The following is a 22920-nucleotide window of genomic DNA, read 5'->3' as shown; positions in this document are numbered from 1 at the left end:
AAAGGGAAAAAGTTTAGCTGAAGAATTAATTGATGCATAGGAAGAATTAGGGAAAATGTGTGTGTGAGAGACAAAGATACAGATAGAGAAACAACATTTAACTACTTTATGAGTACATCACATATGAAGATGACAGTTAAGTGAACATATTCAGACTTCCTTCAGCAGACTGTGGGCTCCTAAGTTAGTTGCCAATGATAAAATGCAAAATACACACACAGTTAAAAAAATATGTTTACTAATTCAATTTAATCCTGCATAAAAATAGGGCAATTTAATTCTGGCATTGTCCAGCTTGGGTTTAAGGTTAAAGCACACTACAAGAACTTCAAGTTGGTCCTTGCAGAAGAGATGACTAATAAATGAGAAAAGGACAATATTTTTCGAATGTTGAGGTAAACATAATGTGTGAGGATTAAGGAGCATTAGCTGGCTAAAAATTAACCAAGGCCATTCTCCCAGACTACTAGTTGCTTGTACTCTGAATGATTGTTCACCAAAACAATGAAAACACCAAATTTAACTATTATTCACATGAATTTGCCAATTGTGCCACTGGTGAGCATAATGATTATTTCTAAATAAATTTCCTTTTTCCAGTCCACATTTGTGTGCTCCTTTACATCTTATTTTCCTTCTCCTGATTGCTCTTGGCAGGACATGCAGATTTTATTTCCTTTCAAAAAGAGACAGACCTATTGAACTAAAAATGAAAAGAAAGTGAGACTCAATCAATCAATCAATCAAGTAACACTACTAGAGAAATTCAGAGGGGTCCAACCAAAATGATTACCCAAACATTAAAAATATACTATGCTTACCTAAGTCCAGTCATCCGTCACATCATTCATCTAGAGATCTCTACCTTGACTGTAGAGTATGCCAAAGGTAAAGTATAGGGAAAATTGTAAAAAAGTATTTAACTTCAAAATAAATATTACAATATGTGTATGCTAAATATTAACGTAAGTTGATTTAATATATTACTCTGCCTGTAGAACAAAAAGAAAAATTGTTACAACACTATTAAATTATTTTGAAACAAAACATTATTTAATGAGAAAATATTAAAGTAAACTTATTTTTTTAAAGTTGAAATTAAAAAGTAAATACCCACATAAAGAAACAAATCAATATGCATTACCAATAAGATGGTCTCTTGCATTCTTTTTGTAATCGAAAATGGGTCATTAAAATATTTCATTATGAAATATTAAATATTCACTATTTGTATTTACATATAATTTAACACTAATATATATTTATTTATTTTTGTAACACTTTTTAATAATTTAGTTTCATTTAACATTTAGGGGAGGGTGATTAATTCTGCTCCGCCGATAGAGTTCATGGAGTTTTGCCCACTCCGAGCTCAATACGGAACACGGAGTTCCAAAAACCTCAGCAGAGTGGAGTTTTCCTCTCTTGTGGCACACCAACATTAGGATGGTGAGTGTGAATGAGAAAAATGACACGCTAGACCACCTCCCGGCGAGATTTATCAATGCGTCATGGCAGGTCACTACCGCTTGTGTTGGGAAATGTGCTGCTCGCATTGAGGAAGCTGCTGCTCGATTAGAAAATTTACTCAAGTGGAAGAAAGAAGAAGTGCCTTCTTGCACTGCGCATTGTGCTATTGAGCTGGGAGTTTTTTTAGCGCTTTTTGGAGTTCCTCATAGCAGAACTTTGTGAATTCTGCAAACTCTGCCCAGACCTAGTTTAATTTTAACTCCCTATCTCCAGTATTTTCTATGGGAGCATGTTGCAGTGCCAGTGTTGGCCTTGTGTGGTGCTGGACTTAATACTTTTTTTAACAATAACTTACACTCAGAGTTTGTGACTAGTAAAAGTATTAAACTTACTCAGAAGTGTAAACATACTCAAACTTACTAAAAAATGTAAGTTATCTTTGTGAAGCAGGCCTCCGGTGTTGAAAGGAAATGTAGGAAATTAAGGTAGGTAGCCTTACTTGTATCATGGATTCAAAATAGAGGCACATATCAGAACAGCGGTAATGAGATCTTGTTCTAGCCTGAAATTTGTATTCTGATGAAGAATTGTGGTGTTAACCAAACCAGCAGCATCTTCATTGACATTGTTATATAATTCTTCCACCTTATGCAAATGGGCCTGCAGCAAGTACACCAATGAAATTACCTTGATCATGCTATCTTCCTCCTGCTACCGTTCTGTGTCAGAATCTCAAAAGGCACTACCAATTTGATCAAGGATCTCTGAGCCACATCCGTCAACCTCCATTTTTATAACTTTGGTCTTTCATCCCCTCTCCATTGTTGCACATACTCATTTATAGACCTATCCTGCTCAAACAGGCGTTAGTAGAATTTGTAAAGTGGAGTTAAAATGGGACCTCCTGTATGAGGGCTTTTATAGAGTCTCTATTAGCATGTTGAAGGATCTTCAACTCTTTCTCAACTTTAAAGGAATTCCTCAAATATGTGCAAATCATGTGACTAATGACCAGTTTGTTGTGGACTACTCCTTTTTAGTGGATGTCCTTCAACATTAGGTTCATGCAACATGTTAAACACAGGATTCTGAAGTATCCTTCATCCGTCATGATTTGGACAATATTGCTGCAATTGTCTGTAGCAACGCATTCAATGCTAAGACATTTGAATGGAAGTCATTCATTGACTATGATACTGAATTCTTCCAGGGTGTTGGTAGATGTTTATGCCTTCTCCATTGTCAACACTGCATCTAGTACATGCTGATGAATTCCATGGAAGCATTAGCAATATTGTAACCAGAGGCACCTTTGCTTAGCCCCCCTTGAAGGAGACCTAGTGCAATGATGCACATGTAGCCTGAAAAATGGCCCATGTCTGTAGGGAGATGGATAGTCTGCACAGCACTCTCTTCATTGAGTTTGCATCCAGTTCCATCACTTAATGGTGCAGCTGTGGCACTGAGACAGTTGAAGAATATGTGAAACTTTAAACCTTCCTTTTTAAACAGTGGTCCTCCGTATATTCCAGTGATCCCTCTCATTTCACCAAAGAAAAAGGGAGCCGGTCAACCACTAAAAGTTTGGCCAAGTTTCTACTTTATGCCAGATTATGGGTTTGGTGGGATGGGGACCATTTGCTGAACATAGCCTTGATAGTGGGTTCGTTGGCTTGTTTTTTGTGATGATCCCACTTCAAATGACCCCTTGGGAAATAGGCTTCTTAGACATTTTAGGGTGACTGTGGCACTCCTCTTTTCTTTGTACCAAGTTTAGGATGCTGAAAGTAATTAGCATACTATGAGCTACAGGGCTGTTTCTGGTGACTACACATCTTCATCATTTGCTACTGGTTCAATTGGTTCCATTTCTTCTCTGCCAGCAAAAGCCACCCTTTTAGGTGCTGTTCCAACAGGAATGGAGGATGGTTTGTTATATGGGCCAGCTGTCCCCAGTTACATAATGTCCACAAGGTTGGCATGGGGAACTGGCCCACGGCAGACTATACAGCCTGGAATGTTGTTGTCATTCTGTTTAAATGTAAATAAGTCCAAAACGGCAGCGCAAATAACTGCTCTATAGTGCCAAATCCATATGTTGGGGTGGGTTTGCACCTTGAATATTGACACTAGAACGTCAACGGGACACCGTATTGAGGACAGAATATTAAAAATAAATATTGAAAAGTAAGTAAGTCTACATTTTCTATACTTGCCTGCACATACATGTACCTACAGATTATACATATTTTTAAGATACATAGATTTGGAGCTAGGAATAGTAAGACTATACTTCCCTAAATGCACTTACCTTGTTATATATTTTTCAATAATATTCTGTCCTAAACATTAGTGTATGAGAACATTCTGGGGGATGATATTCAGTAGTTCTACCATTGTGGTGAAACTAGATTGCATTTGTTTTTTCTTAAATTGGGTTGCCACTGCTGCAGGGGTTCTTGGTGGTGAGGTTTGGGTTTTTGAGAAGAGCAAAGCAGGAGGTGGTAGTGCAGGAGCAGGTTGAATAGACAAGATCTGTACTTCTTCAGGTTCGCTCTCAACATGAACAATTACTAGTTCATGTTTCTTACCACCAACTAGGCTCTCTGAAACCTACTAGCTCTCTTGTATCCCACGGCAGAGCTTGATGGCCCACTGAGTGTCACCTTCATCTGAAGGGAGTATGGGGAAGATGGAGGAGTTGGCTTTCTTTCTTCAGCATAGATGTCGAAGATGATGCATCTAAGAACTCTCACAGCATACTTTTGTGCAGTAAGCTCAGCTTCCTGCTCTGCTTCCATCTCAGAAAGATCAGGTGTAGCAAACTTTTGCTGCTGTTGACTTTCCTGGGGAAATTTGGTTTACAGGGACAATTTCATTTTGGACTCACTTGTCTCAGCCATGACTTCAGCCAGTGCAAGCTAAGGCCCATTTGCTATGGTTTTGGTGGTAGTGTTACCATTTTTGATCCAGGGGTGATTCTGCCAATATTTTCCTTTTTAGAAGAGGGTGCCTGTTGAACATCTTTACGAAAAAAAGATTAGGATTTCATGCCAGTGGTGGCAATAGATGTCTTCTCTTCACTGGCCAATTTCTTTCAGGAGCCTGTTTCATATGTGTCATATTCACTTCTTGTTGGTTAGCCCCCGGATCACTTGTCTTTAGTAAAGAGTACTCTGGACTCCGGTGTAAGATAATTCACAGATTTCTCACCATCTCAGTCTCATCCAGCTGCATGCGAAACAAATTAAGAAAAAAGACAGTCAGACTTGTCCATTCTAGTCAACGCAATGTAAGTCATCACCATAACATAATAACCTGTGTGTTAAAATAGTACTGTTGGACAGGGCACTAATTGAACCAAAGTCAGTAAAAACCTGTAGTTGAAATACCTGCTACCCATTCAGCCCATTTAACTGTTTTTGGGGCCTGTGAAGGCTTTCAAAAATTGATTATCTTACTGAAAACTAACAATAAGAATGAGCCTCAGGGCATGACCCATCTGCCAGATTATGTGGGGAAGAAATCTAAAAAATGGGAATCACATACCTAGTGTGCCTTATGATTACTTGCACCCCCATGAAAGCCAGAGTAAAGAAGGCAAAAGTGATCAAATTAGATAAAAATAATACTACCAATTGCACTGAAGGTTAAATATACATGGCAACAAATGTAAAAAAATTGAAAATAAATACCAGTGTCTCTCGAGGGCCACTGGACCTCTATTAAAGCAGAAAGCATGAAGACGTGAGGGGGCTATCAAAACCTGATCAAATTAATCAAAATAATAATGACCATGGCCTACAGACTGCTATAAACTGCCAACAAGCACAGCATAATAACCTGAAATACAAATGGAAAAAAAGCAAAATAAGCATAAATATCTGTGGTCTCCAGTCCCAAATGGTCATACTACAATGTACCTTTCAGAAGACTTTTTTAAGAGGTATAAAATGGCTAATGATCAATGATCAGACACGCACATTAGTTTCACAAAATGGATGGTGAACAAGCATATGGTTTGACAAGACAGAAGGTTCTCCATGCCTTCTGTCTTTGCACAGACAGAAAGCATGAAGAAAAAATAGATAAGATGGTTGCCTATAACGTACACATTGTTTTCACAAAATGGTGAACCAGCACGTCAAGAACGGAAGAAGCACAGAGAACAAACACAAACTCGGTGTCCATGAGGCACACAGTGATTTTTCAAAATGGTGTACAAGCGCATGGCAAAGGCAGTGAAGAAAGCATGGAGGACAAAGAGGCCATGGCCAATTGCTTTGTGCACTAGCCTAAAAAACAAATATGTGCATAAATATATAAATATATACCCAATGAGGGTCTTGCCCATCCATGGACCTACACGCCACAAGAAAAACAAAAAGAAGAATAATAAAATCACCCTAAATAAAAAACAATAACAGCACATAGAAAATTGACAAAAATGCATAACCTTTAAAACACATCTCAAACACAAACAGCTCCAGGTGACATTAACCGAAGCCAAACAATTTTAAAAGTTGCAGAAGCTGCACATTAATCAACCCTCTCTCAAATATACACAGACGTGCCCACACACACACACACACACACACAAAATGGTGGGTATGCACATGGGCAAGAAGGTGGCAGAGAACAAAAAAAAATGGAAGGCTATATTTGCCTGGACTCCTAGAACCACACCCACCCGAACCACCAAAAAGAACAAGCAGATTAAAAATATACTACGTTTGGTATGAACTCAATGCCATTCCCCTAAAACAAATCTAGTAAACTGGCAATGAAAATGTGAAAAACACATTGGAAAATAACAAACAAACAATAAAAACACACAGTCCAATCACAAAACTAGACACAAAATTAGGAAAATTAGGAAATATATATAGCCCTAGAACTCAGCCAGCCCAACATGTCCATTACCCTTACAGTCTTATCCCTTAATCCCGCGTGGGACTTCTCTCTCCCCAGTCCAAATTCCAGGTCATTCAGCAACAAATAAACAAAATGAAAAATAAAATCCATAAAGGAAAAAATAGTGTCACCCGACCCTCAAACATCTGACATTTCGTAAAATACTGCACTGATCTTACTTTATTTTTCGAAATAAAGAAAATGTCTAAGGGTGGATAATGTGGCAGAGTTGGAACTTAAAGATAAGTGATGCTTTCTGTCCAGAATCCAGAATGACTAAGGGCTCAAACAAAAACAGAGAGGAATCTTCAGGAAAGGAAGGTTGATAATGTCTGTATAGATGCCTGATACTGTAAGGATCTCTCCCATACACTCAAGATGACCTTTGACTTTGCAATATAGGTGCGGGGTTAAAGCAACAACTGCTCATGTTCAGTTCTATCATCTTGCATGTCCGTAATATAATTTTTACCTGAAATAAATCATGATTACCTCAAGTGTTTTTAATGCTTCGTGAGGCTAATTAAGAGTAAAATAATGATAAAAGTTGCTGGCATTTGGGCATTTACAAAAGAAGTGTCAATTCCTTTTCTTTTTCTGATTGCCCATTCTTTGGCGCTTTCCCATCAGGGGAGACCCAAAAATAAATCCGTAATGTACAGGTTCCCGTCGGGATTATGAAGTGTTTATTGGATGTGCAAAGCTTTCCATAAATCCTATTACGTCTGCTTTCCCTTTATGGGTCATTCTAAAAGTCCTTATTTGTCATTTTCTATGAATAGTGTTACTCTGGTAACTGAAGTGTTTTGAACTTGAGTGTAGAACAGTGTTCTACCATAACATCTAGTTTTATATATCATCTTGGCAAAGGTTTGCATCCACACCGTCCAGTACAACAATGTCATGGAGATATGAATATATCCTAAGCAGTAAGTATAGATTAACTATTTCTAACTTGACGTCAAAGTACCTTGACAATATTGATATATTTTTGGTACTTAGATGTGAAGTTAGAAATTGTAAATCTACATTTATCTGTATACACTTAGTTTGACGAGATTGTGTAAATCGATATTCTAGATACAACATTATTTCAGGACTTAATTTTACCTTTTGATATTTTCACATCTATGGATACCTTGCATAGCGTTTCCTAATGGTGTTTAAACTTGCATTGAGGATACTAAAAGTGAGTAGTATGCAAGATGAAGGTATTTCATAAGTCCATTTTTTTTTTAAACCAAAGCTCCATTCATAAATAACTTTTGTGGCTTCTGCAACACTACCACAGAACAGTGGCATTTATACTAGTCATGTTTAAGAATACTATTTCAGCTGCTGTTTTTTATTGAGCTCGTCATGTAATTCAGCGCTTTTCAAGAAGAAGCACTGGATATTGCACAGGACCAGAAACGTCAGATAAAATGACTGAAACCTGTGGGTCACACGAGGACAGGTGTTGGATTTGAAAGAGTCACTCAGCTACTGAAGCAGAATACGGTTTGGCTGCCAACTTTCGCTGATGTCTTGTCATTCCTATACTTTGTATTGGTTGTCATCTGCCTCTAAACTGTTTTTATTTCCAAATGTGAAAAGTCTGTTCTAATTTAGTCAATAGAATTAAGTGGCCGGCTTCCCTCCATCAGCAAGGCTGTCAGAGCCCCGGGGCTAAGTAGACTGCGCCAGGTGGAGAAAAAGAGCTGACGGGATCAGGAGTCACCAGTGTATCCCCGACTGTCAATAGTGCCACAGAGCTGCCGAACTTACCTGCTTCATACGGTGCCACAGTAATTGTCGGATGCTGAGAAAATGAACCCTGGCCACCTGCAAGCAAGGCAAGCCCATGTTGTTTTATACATCTCTGTTGACGTGTTTGCATTTTCATACCCCGGGCATTTTATGAGAGCCCCGTTATTTGATAAAATGAAATCAGGCCCGGATATCAGACCTGGAAAATACCGATACCACAAGGTGCTAAATGTACTGTTAAATATTAGTAACATATTAAGTAATAGTAACATGCAGTAAAGTGATAATACTCTATGTTTCCCACACTCCGTAATACGAAACTGAAAATGTCCGGTATTTTCCCTGTACAAATCTCTGATACATTTAATAGAGGATAGAAAGTGTGATATTACCACACCAGTTTTGGAGCATGCTTGGTATTATAGCACGGGACTCAGGGTGGGGCCCACAGGGAAGTCACACAATCAATTAAGTGAACGGTCATTACAACACAGGAGCCTTGTTTGCATCTTGAACAATATACAGATTATGCTTCGCCTTACTGGTGACATCTCAGACATAACAGGAGACTTTTTTTTACATTTTAGTCAAGGTTGCGAGGATTTTAGAGAATAGCGGAGGTGCGACTCCGAGTGTAGAGGTAGGGAAGTCGTCGAACTTCATAGAAATAGCGGAGGTGCGACTCCGAGTGTGAGAGTAGGGAAGTCGTCGAACTTTACGTGTATGTGGCGCTTTGTGCAGAAAAAGGTCCAAGTGGTTGTTGTTGTTGAGACGGGCCCTGCGAGGTCAAGAGACTCCGGAGTATGTTGAAAAGTGTATGAGACACTTGTTTTATGTTGTGGTCTGGTCGGTTTAGTAGGTTGATCGGGCGTGGTCAACAAGTCGGTACGTGTGTTAAGGGAGTGAAAGAAACTTCGACTTCGGGCTTTGACAAATTCTAAGTGCACTAGAATAGATCATTGACAAGTTGAGAGCAGAGTCTGCGGGTCAGATTTGCTTGCGAAAGTGGGGACCGAGAAAGATTGAATAACTGCCGAGGCTAGTGAAAAATCCCTAAGGTCCTGAAGCGATTGTGTTACCCCTCCTGTAGTAAACCGACAGATCTGTTTTATATTTTTGGTTGCCCGCGATATATGCTAGAAGTTGTTACGAGAGGAGCTGAGTGAAGGAGGACAAGCCGCGAGGCTTTGTCAGCCGCAGTGTGTGTGAGTGTGACGTCACTAGGAGCCGCGCTGGGATAGGTTGGTTGCAGAGAAGGGTCGCGCACGGATTGGACGCAGTCCGTGGGACTCGATTGGAAGGGGAAAGGCAAGCGAAGAGTATTCCGGGAATTAAAGTCACCTATTGATTACATATTTTGTGAAATAAAAGACGAGAAAATGAAATTTTTTAAAGCGTTAAAGAGTGCGATGAAGGGAGAGTCTTACATTAAAGCGAGCATAGGAGAGGAGACGCCACCCGAAGGTACACCAGCTTACATTGTAATGGAGGAAAAAGGGGTAGCTCCGTGCCTTTGGCTAAAGCAATGGCACAAACTGACAGAGAAACATGGGAGCGTAGCGTTCCCGATCCATGGGACATTCAATATAAGGATCCTAGAGAATTTGAGATTTGCGATGTACGACATGAAGGTACCTCCAAGGCCAGCACAGTTTGAGGCTCTAGCAATTTGGGAACTAATGGCTAGACAGCAACAGCAAAAGAAGTTCGAGACCAGGATGAGAAAGGTAGAAAAGACACTAGCGGACGCTAGGTGGGACAATGCACAGAAGGTGTGGAGGTCAGATGTATTGCAGGGGATAAAATTGTTCCCCGCAATTGCTAAGGAAGAAGAAGAGACAGGCAAGAAAGCTACCTGTAAGACAAATAGGAGGTGTTCCAAAGATAGAGAAGAAGAGTCAGATGATGAGGAGTTCATCATGCAATTGCTGAACGACCGTCCACCACCCTATGCAGAGAATGGACAAGGTCCAAGTACCAGTTCTGCCCCTCCGGCACCGGTACAGAATGATGAAACTCCGAATTCAGAAACGCCATCGGGATCTAAGGACCCGAGTCTACTGTTCACCCCGCAGATACCGCAGGTTAGGAGAATATATCCAGATGTGCCTATATTGAAACCAGCAGAAAATTATCAGCCGCAGGTCCCAAGGTATTACAGCAGTGACAACAGTGCAGGGATGATTCTAGATCCAACCGTAATGGGAGTACAGAATGGTTGCAACCCAACATTGGCACAAGCTGAATCAACCCAGTTTTTGATGCCTCAAAAGCAGATGCAGGGGGGAACCGCACATGCTCAGATGACGGGGAGTCAGATGGGCATGCCGGCAATAATGACCCATGATGTGGGAATGAACATGCCTCAGAACATAGGGAATGGACAGAACCCAGATGCGATAACCCTACCCATTACTGTAGGTCCACCAGTACCTTTGTACAGTCAGCCTAACTTAGGTATGAGCGGTCAGGGATCAATGCTGCAGAATGTGACGGAGAGGAGGTGCATAGAAAACACTCCAGAGGTAACTCCGATAACGGCTCAGCCAACTGGATCTGGGTCCTTGATGGAGTTTAGTCCCATATATGCTCAGTCAACAGTGGTGAGGTCGAGTCCCCCACTGATAATACCTCTAACATCGAACACTGAGAAGTTGCCGCAACCATCGATGGCAGTCGATGTGAATGCTACACTGATGGGGTTGAATGCGCAACAGCTAACACAGTGGTTCAACAGTCTGAATTCCACACAAAGCTCAACAAGTGGGAAGGGGGAAGACTACCTGAATAGGGTAAGGTTGAGCATGGAAGCAGAAGAATTGGTGGAAGGGACTATGGGTGTGAATAGGTTAGAGTCCTACTCGGAAGAAGAGCTGAGGTATCTATGTCCCAGGATTACGAGAGAAGTGAATAAGGTACACAGAAGGTTGCAAGAAATAGCTGATAGAAACGGGGTTGAGATAGACAAGACAAAACACTTGAGCAGGAGCTATAGGTTGGATTTCGGGACCACAGACTTTGAACACATGAGGTCAGCAGGCATGAAGACGCACCTTAGAGAATTGCTGCAGAGTGCACAAGTGTGGAGGTGCTTAGACAAATGGGAAAGCAGGTGGGCAAAGAAAAAGGAAAAGAAGAAAGACAGTGTCCCAGAGCACAAGGAGAAAAGACCACAGAGTAGTGATGCAGTAACCATGTTACCCATGAGGGAGACAGCAGGGGGAAAATTGATACATGTATCGTTGCACAGGAGTGACATTCAGTCTTTTACGGATGATTTTCCCAAACTGAGAGAGAAACCGATTGAATGGTATCAACAGACTGATAGGTTTGTGAAGCTTGCAAAATGTCTTTGGGAAGATCTGAACACCCTCTTTGAGATTGTGGTTCCGGCAGATTTGTGGGAGGAATGCAAAAGGGCTGTAGGTTGGCCGACAAGTGAACCAGAGAGAGACAGGGATACGGGTGCACCATCACCTATGGTGATGAGCTTGTACCACAAGGTGATTGAGCACTTGAAGACGAAGGTTGCCGCGGAAAATGTGGATTGGCAGAAGATTGATCGAACTGCCCAAGAGGCTAAAGAGTCGATTCATGGTTACTATGAGAGGTTGTTGAAGGCGTTCAAGAACTACAGTGGGACGGAAACAATTGAGGCGAAGGACATGCTTCATTTTGTGTTTAGATTTGTGGAAGGGCTGAGACCAGAGATAAGTCAGATGATAAAGACGCATTTGATTTGTTGGCAGTCGAAACCGATTGATGAAGTGTTGACTTATGCGAAATACTGTAGCGACGAAATTGAGGTGAAACAGAAAAGGTTGAAAGAGAAGGTGATGATGATGCAGCTTAAAGCAGCTCAGACAGGTTTGCAAGGGTTGCAAGGGTTCCAACAGCAGGTACCGCAACTGCAGCCGCAGCCGCAGGGAAATATGGTATTCCAGCCACAGGCGAGAGGCAGAGGCAGAGGAGGTTTTGTGAATAATGGGCCGGATTTGAATACTGTTGTGACTTCGAATGGTATGCAGGCAATGAAAAGGGTGATGCCGTGTCACGCGTGCGGAATTGTCGGACATTGGAAACGCGAGTGCCCAATGATGGTGCAGGAAGGTGCAGGTGCAGGTGTTGGTCAGCAAAACAATGATGTCAATGCATTCCAGACAATGAGGGGACCGAAAATGAGAGGTCCAAACCCAAATTTTCAGTCCATAAATCAGCTGCAAGGATTACAGCCTATGCAGCCGCAGCAGATGCAGATGCCCCGTATGCAGATGACGCAAATGCAGCCGATGCAACAGCAGTTACCCATGGTACCTAATCAGCAAATGCAAATACCTTTGGCACCAATGAATCAGCAGCAGGTGATGGTTCCTCCACAGGTCTCGAGTCAGGTGATGAGTACAAATGGCACAGTACAACAGTTCCCATTACACAGTGAGAATGGAATAAACGATGTATGGGAGAGTGAAAGTTCAGATGAGGAGGGAAATTGTGTGCTTGCAGCATCCTTGGAAGTTGATCAAAAGGGTCCATATGTGGAGGGAAAAGTTATGGGTCATCGTGTTTCATTCTTAGTTGACACAGGAGCCACACGTTCAACTGTTAGGAGCATTGAAGTACCAAATTTGCCCCTTTCAGGGAGAACAGTTCAAGTGGTGGGAGTAGCAAACAGGTACCTGACGAACCCAATCACAGATCCAGTACCAGTCAGCATTGGTAACTATCAAGGGTTACATAATTTTGTGGTATGTGACTCAAGCCCGATAGCACTGTTAGGGAGAGACCTATTGTGCAAATTGGGATGTTCAATTATGTGTTCGTACGATGGAATTAGAATTCAGACGAGCAGTGATGGGGAAGAAGAGGACAGTGTAGAAGGGGACGAGATGGAAGTTGTCGATGAAAAATATCCTCTGATTAACCTTCTTCCGATGTTAACTGAAGAAGATATTCCAGCTGAGTTACGGGAAACAGTCGGAAAAGAAGTGTGGGATATGACAGGAAAGGAAGTGGGATTGGTGAAAGGAGTGGAACCAGTGAAAGTGACAGTAAAACCCAATGCAACCTTTCCCCAGACCCCACAATACCACATGGCACAAGACACCCTCATGAAAGTTGCCCAACTCATTGACGAGTTTGTAAAACAGGGAGTACTGAAAGAAGTGCTAAGTAGTCCATGTAATTCACCAATTATGGGTCTAATAAAGCCGAGTGGAAAGGTCCGAATAGTGCAGGACTTGAGGAAAATAAATGACATTATAGTCAAGTGCTGCCCTGTAGTACCGAATCCAGCTGTGATAATGTTTCAAATCCCTTGCGATGCTGAGTGGTTCTCAGTCATCGACTTGTCACAAGCTTTCTTTTCGGTGCCTCTTCATGAGGACAGCCAATTTCTCTTTTGTTTCAAATTCTTAGACAGAGTCTACAGTTGGTGTCGAATTCCTCAAGGGTTTTCTGAGTCACCGTCAATTTTCAATCAGATTCTAAAGAAAGACTTGGAAGCGTTAGAATTGCCATTCGAGTCAGTCCTAGTACAGTACATTGATGACTTACTGATTGCAGCTAAGACAGAAAGTGGCTGCACAGCTGATACCATTGCCCTACTGAACCATTTGGGAAGGAATGGACACAAGGTGTCTCCTACAAAGTTGCAGTTCTGTCAGAATAAAGTGAAATACTTGGGTCACCAAATAGAGAAAGGGTCACGGAGAATAATGAAGGAAAGAATAACAAGTGTACTTCAAATGAGTCCACCAAAGACAAGGAGGGAGGTGAGGAAGTTTTTGGGGATGGTGAGCTACTGTCGCCAGTGGATTCCCAACTTCTCGACTCTAGCAAAGCCTTTACTGAAACTGACCCAAAAGGATGCATTGGATGAAATTGAGCTGAAAGGAGATGAGATGGATGCTTTTATTGAATTGAAAGAATGCATGTGCAGGGCTCCAGCTTTAGGCATGCCTGATTACACAAAGCCTTTCACATTGTTTTGTCATGAACGTGATGCATGTTCTCTGTCTGTCTTGACCCAAGCCCATGGTGGCGTAAACAGACCAGTAGCATATTTTTCAGCTACTTTGGATCCGGTCGCAGCAGTACTTCCAGGGTGTTTGCGCGCCGTAGCAGCAGTTGGTATCAGCCTCACTCAGAGTGAAGGAATAGTGATGGGACATCCATTAACAGTCATGGTCCCTCACTCAGTTGAGATACTTTTGACCCGCTCCCGAACGCAACACATGACTGGAGCAAGACTCACAAGGTATGAAACAATAATTCTGGGCTCACCGAATGTGCAGCTGAAAAGGTGCACTACGTTGAATCCAGCAACCTTGCTTCCTGGTGAAAATGCTGAAATTGAGAACGCTGAAGACGTCGAGCATGACTGCCTTCAGGTGACTGAATTTTGCACAAAACCCCGACCTGACATTAAGGATACTAAGCTTGATGAAAATGACCAAATCATTTTTGTTGATGGGTCATGTTTAAGAGATGCAATGGGAATATTGAAAGCAGGATATGCTGTATGTACTGTAACAGGTGTCTTGGAAGCGTCCTGGCTTCAAGGAGTCTATTCTGCACAAGTAGCAGAGCTTGTAGCCCTTACCAGAGCATGCCAACTGTCTACATTGATGAAGGTTACCATTTACACTGACAGTCAGTATGGGTTTGGAATTGTGCACGACTTTGGGCAATTATGGTCACAGAGAGGTTTCCTGACTTCTTCAGGGTCCCCAGTGAAAAACGGGGAGAGAATAAGGGAATTGTTACATGCCATTCTAATGCCAGCCAAAATTGCAGTGGTAAAGTGTAGTGCTCATACAAAAGGACAGGACTATGTTTCCTTGGGAAGTGCATATGCGGATCAAGTCGCAAGATTTTGTGCCTTGAACTGTATACTGCTCAGGGATGAATGGAATTCGATAAGTGAGCCAGAGCTTGAACCAGCTGAAGCATTTGCTTTAAAGGTCGTGGATACAATGGATGAACTAAAAGCATTACAGAATAGTGTCAGGGAGGATGAAAAGGCTTCCTGGATTAAATCACAATGTATACAGAGACCAGATGAGTTATGGGTTTCAAATGAGGGAAAATATGTTTTACCAAATTGTCTCTTATCGCAGCTAGCGCGGTTCTATCATGGGCAGGCTCACCTAGGGAGAGATGCCATGATAAGGTTTTTCAAAACTGATTGGTTTAACCCCAGATTTCGCCAAGCTGCAGAAGCAGTTTGCCATCGTTGTGTCATTTGTCAGCAGATGAACCCTGGAAAGGGAACAGTTGTGAACGCGAGCCACATTGGCAGGGCCAGTGGCCCGTTCAGCAGGATGCAGATGGACTTCATTGAGATGCCTGTGCATGGAGGTCTGAAGTATGTGTTGGTGATTGTGTGCATTTTTAGTCACTGGATTGAAGCATACCCTACACGTAGAAATGACAGCCTTACAGTTGCAAAACTATTGTTGAGGGAGTTGATACCACGTTTCGGATTCCCGATCTCTTTAGAATCAGATAGGGGAAGTCACTTCAATAACGAGGTGATAAAGTTACTTTGCGAAGCGCTGAACATTGAGCAAAAACTGCATTGTAGCTATCGCCCAGAAGCATCAGGACTGGTGGAGCAAATGAATGGTACACTGAAATCAAAAATGGCGAAAATATGTGCATCGACAAATTTGAAATGGCCTGACGCATTGCCTTTGGTGTTAATGTCAATGAGAAACACGCCTGACAGAAAGACTGGATTGTCCCCGCACGAAATACTCATGGGCAGGGCCATGAGACTTCCTGCAGTTCCCGCAAACGCGCTTTTGAATATTACAGATGATATGGTGTTAGACTACTGCAAAGGTCTGGCTGACGTGGTTCGCTCTTTCTCTCACCAGGTGGAAGCAACCACCTTGCCACCGATCCAAGGTCCAGGACACACACTGAAAGCAGGTGACTGGGTCGTGATAAAGAAGCACGTGATGAAGTCGTGTCTGGAACCCCGTTGGAAAGGCCCTTTCCAAGTGATCCTGACGACAACTACCGCTGTGAAGTGTGCGGGGTTCCCAACTGGATTCACGCCAGTCACACAAAGAAAGTGTTGTGTCCAACAGATGAGGAAGTTGAAGCGCTGAAACTGCCAGTAGCTGATAATACAGCGAGCGCTGAGACACAGCAAAACAGAACTGGAAGCGAACAGGCAGACATAGAGGAGAGAGAAATATTCTCTGAGGACGAAGCAACTGACTCACTTGGAGAAGACCAAGGAGAAACCTCAGACAGCGACGAAGCAGCTGAGGGTGACAAAGAGCCTGAAGCAGCTGAGGGTGACAAAGAGCCTGAAGCGGCTGAAGGTGACAAAAAGCCTGAAGCAGCTGAAAGTGACACAGAGCCTGAAGAGAGCAAGGGTGACAAAGGGCTCGAAAGAGGTGAAAAAGCAGGAGAGCCTGATCAGAGGAGGGCTTTCCCAGAAGCAGACGGTACAGAAAAAGAAAAGCAAAACGTGATTGTCTCTCCAGAACAAGGGGACAAGGCAGAACAGAACGAAACTGTTCAAACTTCTTCAGAAGAGATCGCAGGTCCCTCAAGTGGACACAGTGCAAAGAAAAGACCAAGTATATCACCAGTAAAAGTAAGGACTAGAGAAAAGTTGAACGACAGTGAAGGGCCAAGAGTGAAAGAGAAAAGAAAAGAAGTGTCTGTCGTGGTACCAACCTCAAGTGAAGGAAAAGACTTGACCAGAGAGGAAAGTACCAGTGAGGCAGAATCAAAGAGAGATGCAAAAGTGAAAAGGAAAAGGATACCGAACAGGAGATATTCTGGTCCTGAATGGGCATATGTAGTCCATGACGATTGGACTGACGAATTTGTATCTCTTAGCCTCGAGAACGAAGAAGAAGAGATACCAATAGAAAAGAAAAGTTTTATGGACACTGTTGATTGAAAAGCTGGTAAATGACATTGCTTGCTATAATCTAACGTGATACAACCAGCTGAGACATTGCTAAACCGGATGAGACATTTGAACCTGATAAGACTTTTGAAAACCTGATTGACTCTTAAACACGATTTGAGACAACGTGCCAATTGAAAAAAAAAAAAAAAAAAAAAAAGAGAGTGAGTTATTGAACTTTGAAAAAAAAAAAAATAATAATAAAATACGGAGTTATCGCCAAAATTGAGACTGAGTTATTGCCGAATTGAGACAAATGCTGCTAATCGAAAATTGACTTGGCTTCTGAAGAAGACTGTGTGAACATTGCGCTCGTTCAGCTTTGTAACTGAATTGCTAAATCGTTTCTTTTACAGGTGCTTCTAGCTCTCTGATTCTATACAGATCATGACACAAAACAGTAGAAAGAAATATTGTAAATATGCGTGTATAGGCTTGGTAATTGCATGTGTACTAATAATAATGGCAGTGGTGCTTGCAATGCATGGTAAGAGTGAGAATGAGAAAATTGATGCTTCTACTTTTGCTCCTGTTACTGTCACTGAACTAACCGCACTGAAAAGACTAGAATTAGATGAGAGACACTTGCATGATAAAAAGGAGCTTTCGTATAATGTTTTCTATCGCTTGCTAACAGAATATGTTGAGACTATGGATGCGAAAGATTGTTATGTGTGTACACAGATACCGACATCGGTAACGGAAGGGGTGACTTATCATCACATGCCTCTTACATATGGGATTACATGTAGTATAGTAACTTCTAGATTTTATGGTCAAACCAACATACAGTATTTTTACTCAAATTATGATGTTACCTTTGCATATGTTCCTATAATCACGCAGCTAAGCCAGATTGCTAAAGATTGGGATGCTAAAATAATGAGGGAATTTTTCGAGCCAATGCTACCTTTTGAAACAGCTCACGCTCATAGGGAAAATCTTACCTGCTCGCTATCTGCAGTAGAAATAAGCTTTTTAGATCGCACAGATGATAGAAGGGCACAAATGAATGCGAAATTAGAAAAGGAGCTACATAAGAGGACTTCAGTAGATAATTATGCTTTTGCTGCAATAAAGACACAAGGGAGAATAGCTTTAGATGCTCTATCAGATGCAATAAACATAAAGAACGATCTTTCTAAACTTCTCAGTCAATTTACACACATGGACTCCCTGCACACAGGGCATGTGAAATTGGACACACAATCTGGGCCAGATTTATCAAGGGCATGCAATGCCCTTGCTTCAGGCAAGGTAAAGCAAGGGCAATGCAGGCCCTTAGATGACATTTACTATGCCATGCAGAGCCTTTTGCTTGGTTTGCATGACATAGTAAATCTGGAGTAACACAAAGCAGTGCGAGTTACTAAATTGCGCTACTCTGCCCTGGATAGGCATTCAGTGGATGGAGCATGGGTGCATTCCCAAATGTATTAACTCTAGTAAACCTGGGAATGTGTCAAACTGGTATGCATTAGCATGGGCGATGTAACAAGGAGAGATAGGTTTCTTCCTCCTTGTTTGTTCCTCTTTCTATACGTCTGTAGCACATATAGAAAGAGGAAACATCCTCAGAGAATTGTTTTTCATGCAGGAAGGTGTCCCTTCCTGCACAAAAACAATCCTCTCTGTAATCCAGGCACCCTTGAACTTTTGCACTATGGTGCAAGGGTGCCTCCTTTGGCGCTTGGCAGTCACAAGGTCATCAGCAGAGAGAAAGAGCATGAGTGCACCATATGTTTTTAGATATGGCACATCCCTGCCCTCTCCATTTGGCACAGCATAGTAAGATGTCTTGCTGTGTTGCGCCAAAAACTTGTAAATCATCCCCTTTTTGGCAACTGGTGAAACATCGTAATGTTTTTTTCTGGTGCAGAGCTGCGCACTTGTTTTATTTCCCTGTAGCGATTAAAGTGAATTCATTCAACCCAATAGTACTCTGACTTAGTGCTTTCGTTTCAGACAGAACAGCTCAGAACCAGAAAGAAGAAAACCTTGCACACTGTATCCGAGTCGTATTATCTGAAAATAAAGCGCTAACTCAGAGGAGTATTGTGTGAAATGAACTGATTTTACTCCCTCCAGGCACATACAACAGGCGCTGGGGTCTGCATGGCGCTGGAAAAGCCATCACGAAACAGCCCTTGATTTCATATTTTATGTAAGGGTAAATTATTCTTACCCGACAGGTTTTCCCCCTGCATGAGATAAATAGTTCAGAATTTGAAAGAATGCAGGAAATGTGGGAGGTTTTGTCAGTCACAAGAATTAAAATCCCTTAGTCCGCATTCCAATTGTGAAAGTTTGAAATGCATTGCAACAAACATGTCGGGTAATGCTTCTGGATTTTTTTGCACAGCATCTTAACTGGCTTCTGAATATGAGGGGCTTTAAGACAGTATTTAGATAGGGGTGGGTATAACTTGTGTAATTCCATGTAGTGTAATTATGTGGAAATACTCTAAAATTCTGTGAGATTACACAGAATTACGCAAGAAGAGTAACTCTGCATTCAACTCCACTTTCTATGTGCAAAAATGCCCTCAAATCGCCTTCTGCCTTTATTTCCTTTTCTTGAGCATTGGCAACACATGGATACAGACTCAATTCTATTAATTTCTGCAATAAAGAAAAACAAATTTGACAGGATCCTCCACAATGTGGGCAGTGCACTGGGCTACAACCACCCACTCTCTTGGCATGTTTTAGCCATAAGCTACAAGATGATTCATGACATCTAATCACTTCTTTTCCAATTTTCCAAAATATATTGGTAAGAGCACCTGGGCAAGGCCCAACCACAGTGGCAATTCACTGGGTATAGTACTTCTTGGGTCTCCCCATTAGCGCCCAGTCACAGTGGTGGTTTACTGAGCAAATTAGAAGCTGTGAGGTCAGGATACTTTTTTAGCTCATACCATAAAACCTATTTGTATGATTATGGGCAATCACATTGTGAACTCCTTATTCCTCTGTTCTAATTGAATGCCATAATTTCAAGTGTGTGATAAGAAAACAGTACTGGAAACCAAAACACCTTGAATACTACATCAGGGCAGACAGTACCATGAATAAACTCTTTTCACCAACATGGAGTCCAACATAAACATCATAGGTCATCAAGCAAGCGTTTGTCTATTTAAATATTAGTTCTCCTACTTGATCAAATTGTTTGATCTTGTGCAAGTTGTGCTCCTCTTTGCATCTGTCTCCACCTCTGTCATTAAGATTGAACATCAGTCAGGCATTTTACAGAAAATGAGTACCAAGCACATTTTCTCTGGACAGGCCCTACCACAACTGTAACTTGTTGGATGCTGTTTATTATAAAGTTAAGTACACACCTACCACTAGCAATGCCCCCAAGCCATTGTTCGGTCCAGTCAAGGTGTCAAAACAGTAGCCCCTGGCTCAACCCCTGGCAGCTTGGCAATGAGCATGCAGGCTTAACTTGGAAGACAATTATGTCAAGCATTTAAATACACCAATACAGTAAATAAGTAAGACACAACACACAATAAAAATCTCACACCAATTTATAGAAATAGCAACATTTTTTATCTTTAACATAATACTAAAACAACAAAAATCCAATATAGGGAACCTGAGTTATGAATTTGTAAACATTCAATTAAAAGATTTGCTTTCTGGTGCTCAAAATCAATAACACCAACCAGGAATATCTGGTTGCGCTTGACCGGTACAAAGTCAAAGTTTGAGGTTTATCGCAATGTAGCCCTGCTCAGATACACTGAGTGGGAGGCCTCGGTTAAAATTTTACCTTCGCATTTAGAAATTTTTCTGGAGCTTTCCTCTCTCAACATCATGTGGCCCTCTCCAACGAGCTGATTTACATGCAACATCATTGGATTGCTGTTCCGGAAGGCCCGAGTCAAATCCTGGAAGTCTGGGGCTTCAGAGCTTTCAGAAGGATGAACCTGAAATTCAGGCTGCATCGCGGTTAAAGGTAATCGGCTTGAATCACGAAGTCGGGTCAGTCCACTAATGGAGCTTTTTCCAAAAGATGCTCCAAAACTTCTCCAAGCTTCTGGGATGTCTTCTTAAAGTTCCTCTTGAGGGTTCAAAGTGTTCAAACACAAATCCAAGCATCTAGAAGCTCTGAGATGGTTCATAGAAGTTGAGGACTACAATTCCTCAAATGCACCTGGCCAAATCCTTTAAAGCCAACTGGATGCACTCCAAGCTGGGGACTTTTTGTGACAGTTAGTGCAGGTGAGCTCAGTTAACCTGTTGCTTTCAGGGAGTCCACTGCTTAGTCCTTTCTGAAGCAAGACAAAGTACATGGGGCAGTTGTTCCAGTGTGCAACAGGTGCCGTCCTCTAGGTTGCAGACCAGGTTTCCAGCAGGGCAGTCCTTGTTCTTCTTGTGATTTGAGGCAGCAGATCTATGTTGCAATTCAGCTCCCAGATATGTATTCAATCATGACCTGGGGGACAAGAGAGGGGCAACCCTGTCCAATGAGATGCAGGGTGCCAACCAAAAGCATGACAGCTTCCTCCAAAGTGTGGCATTTTCATGCACTGCACTTTAAAATTCAAGAAGGAGTGTTTTCCTCTATAGGAGCAAGACCTGGTTAAACCAACCCACCGGTGTGGCTCATTTCCATTAACACTTCCCCTCTAGACTGTAGATGTACATCTGTAGATTCCTTTCCTGGGCCTGCTGTCTATCTGTAGAGTATAGGCTGGCATTCCTTTGTATCCGGCTTCTTTTTAACCCCATTTTGATTTACCCAGCCCACTTCCTGGCCTGGCCTCTGAAGCTGCAGACCCCTACCCATTAGATAGCCTCTGTTCAGTGCAGGTCACTTCTCACCTCATTAAAGCAACCTGGTTAATCGTGTTAAGGCTGACTTTTAGACCTGGCATCCTTGGCATGGTCTCCCCTGTCTTTTTCGCCTCTGCTTCCCATGTTTTGGTTGTGTGCTGGACTCTGTGTTTACTATTTTTGGTACTCTGGGCAGTTTACCCCTGCTGACCAGTGCTAAAGTGCAAGTGCTCCTGGTAAATTGTATGTGTAATTGGCATATTCTTGATGGGCATATTTGATTTACTAGTAAGTCCTTCGTAAAGTGCACTAGAGATGCCCAGGGCCTGTAAATCAAACACTACTAGTGGGCCTACAGCACTGGTTGTGCCACCCACCTGAGAATCCCTGTAAACGTGGCATTCAGACACTGCCGCTGCAGTGTCTGTATGTGCAGTTTTAAACTGCCAATTCGACCTGGCAGGTGTACCCACATGCCAGGCCCAAATGTTCCCTTTTTATACATGTAAGGCCCCCCTAAGGTAGGCCCTAGGTAGCCCCATGGGCAGGGTGCAGTGTATGTTAAAGGTTGGACCTGTACTGATGTGTTTTACATGTCCTAACAGTACAATAGTCCCAACTTCGGTTTTCACTGTTGCAATGCCTATCTCTCTCATAGGTTAACATGGGGGCTGCCTTTAAATCACTTTTAAGTGCAGATTTCCTTTAGTAGCAGATAGAAATTTGGAGTTTGATGTCGCTGAACTCACAATTTAAAAATACATCTGTTGGTAAAGTTGGTTTTCAAATTGTCAGTTTGCAGATGCCACTTTTAGAAAGTGGGCATTTTCCGGGTTAAACCATTCTGTGGCTCTGCCTGTTTGTGGATTCCCTTCCTGGCCGGACTGACAGTTGGGCTGTTTTTGAATCCCCTCTAGGCAGTGAGTGAAAGGGAGCTGGGGAGTAGCCTGCATATCCTGATGGACCATGGGAGCTAGAGTGGAGGGAGGAGTGGTCACTTACAACTGAATGGGATATGCCTGCCCTCTCCCACTGTAGTCTCCCACCCCCTAGTGTGTGTC

The sequence above is a fragment of the Pleurodeles waltl genome, chromosome 7 (genome assembly GCF_031143425.1).
Source record: "Pleurodeles waltl isolate 20211129_DDA chromosome 7, aPleWal1.hap1.20221129, whole genome shotgun sequence".
In the NCBI taxonomy this organism is placed as follows: domain Eukaryota; kingdom Metazoa; phylum Chordata; class Amphibia; order Caudata; family Salamandridae; genus Pleurodeles; species Pleurodeles waltl.
This window is presented reverse-complemented; position numbering follows the sequence as displayed.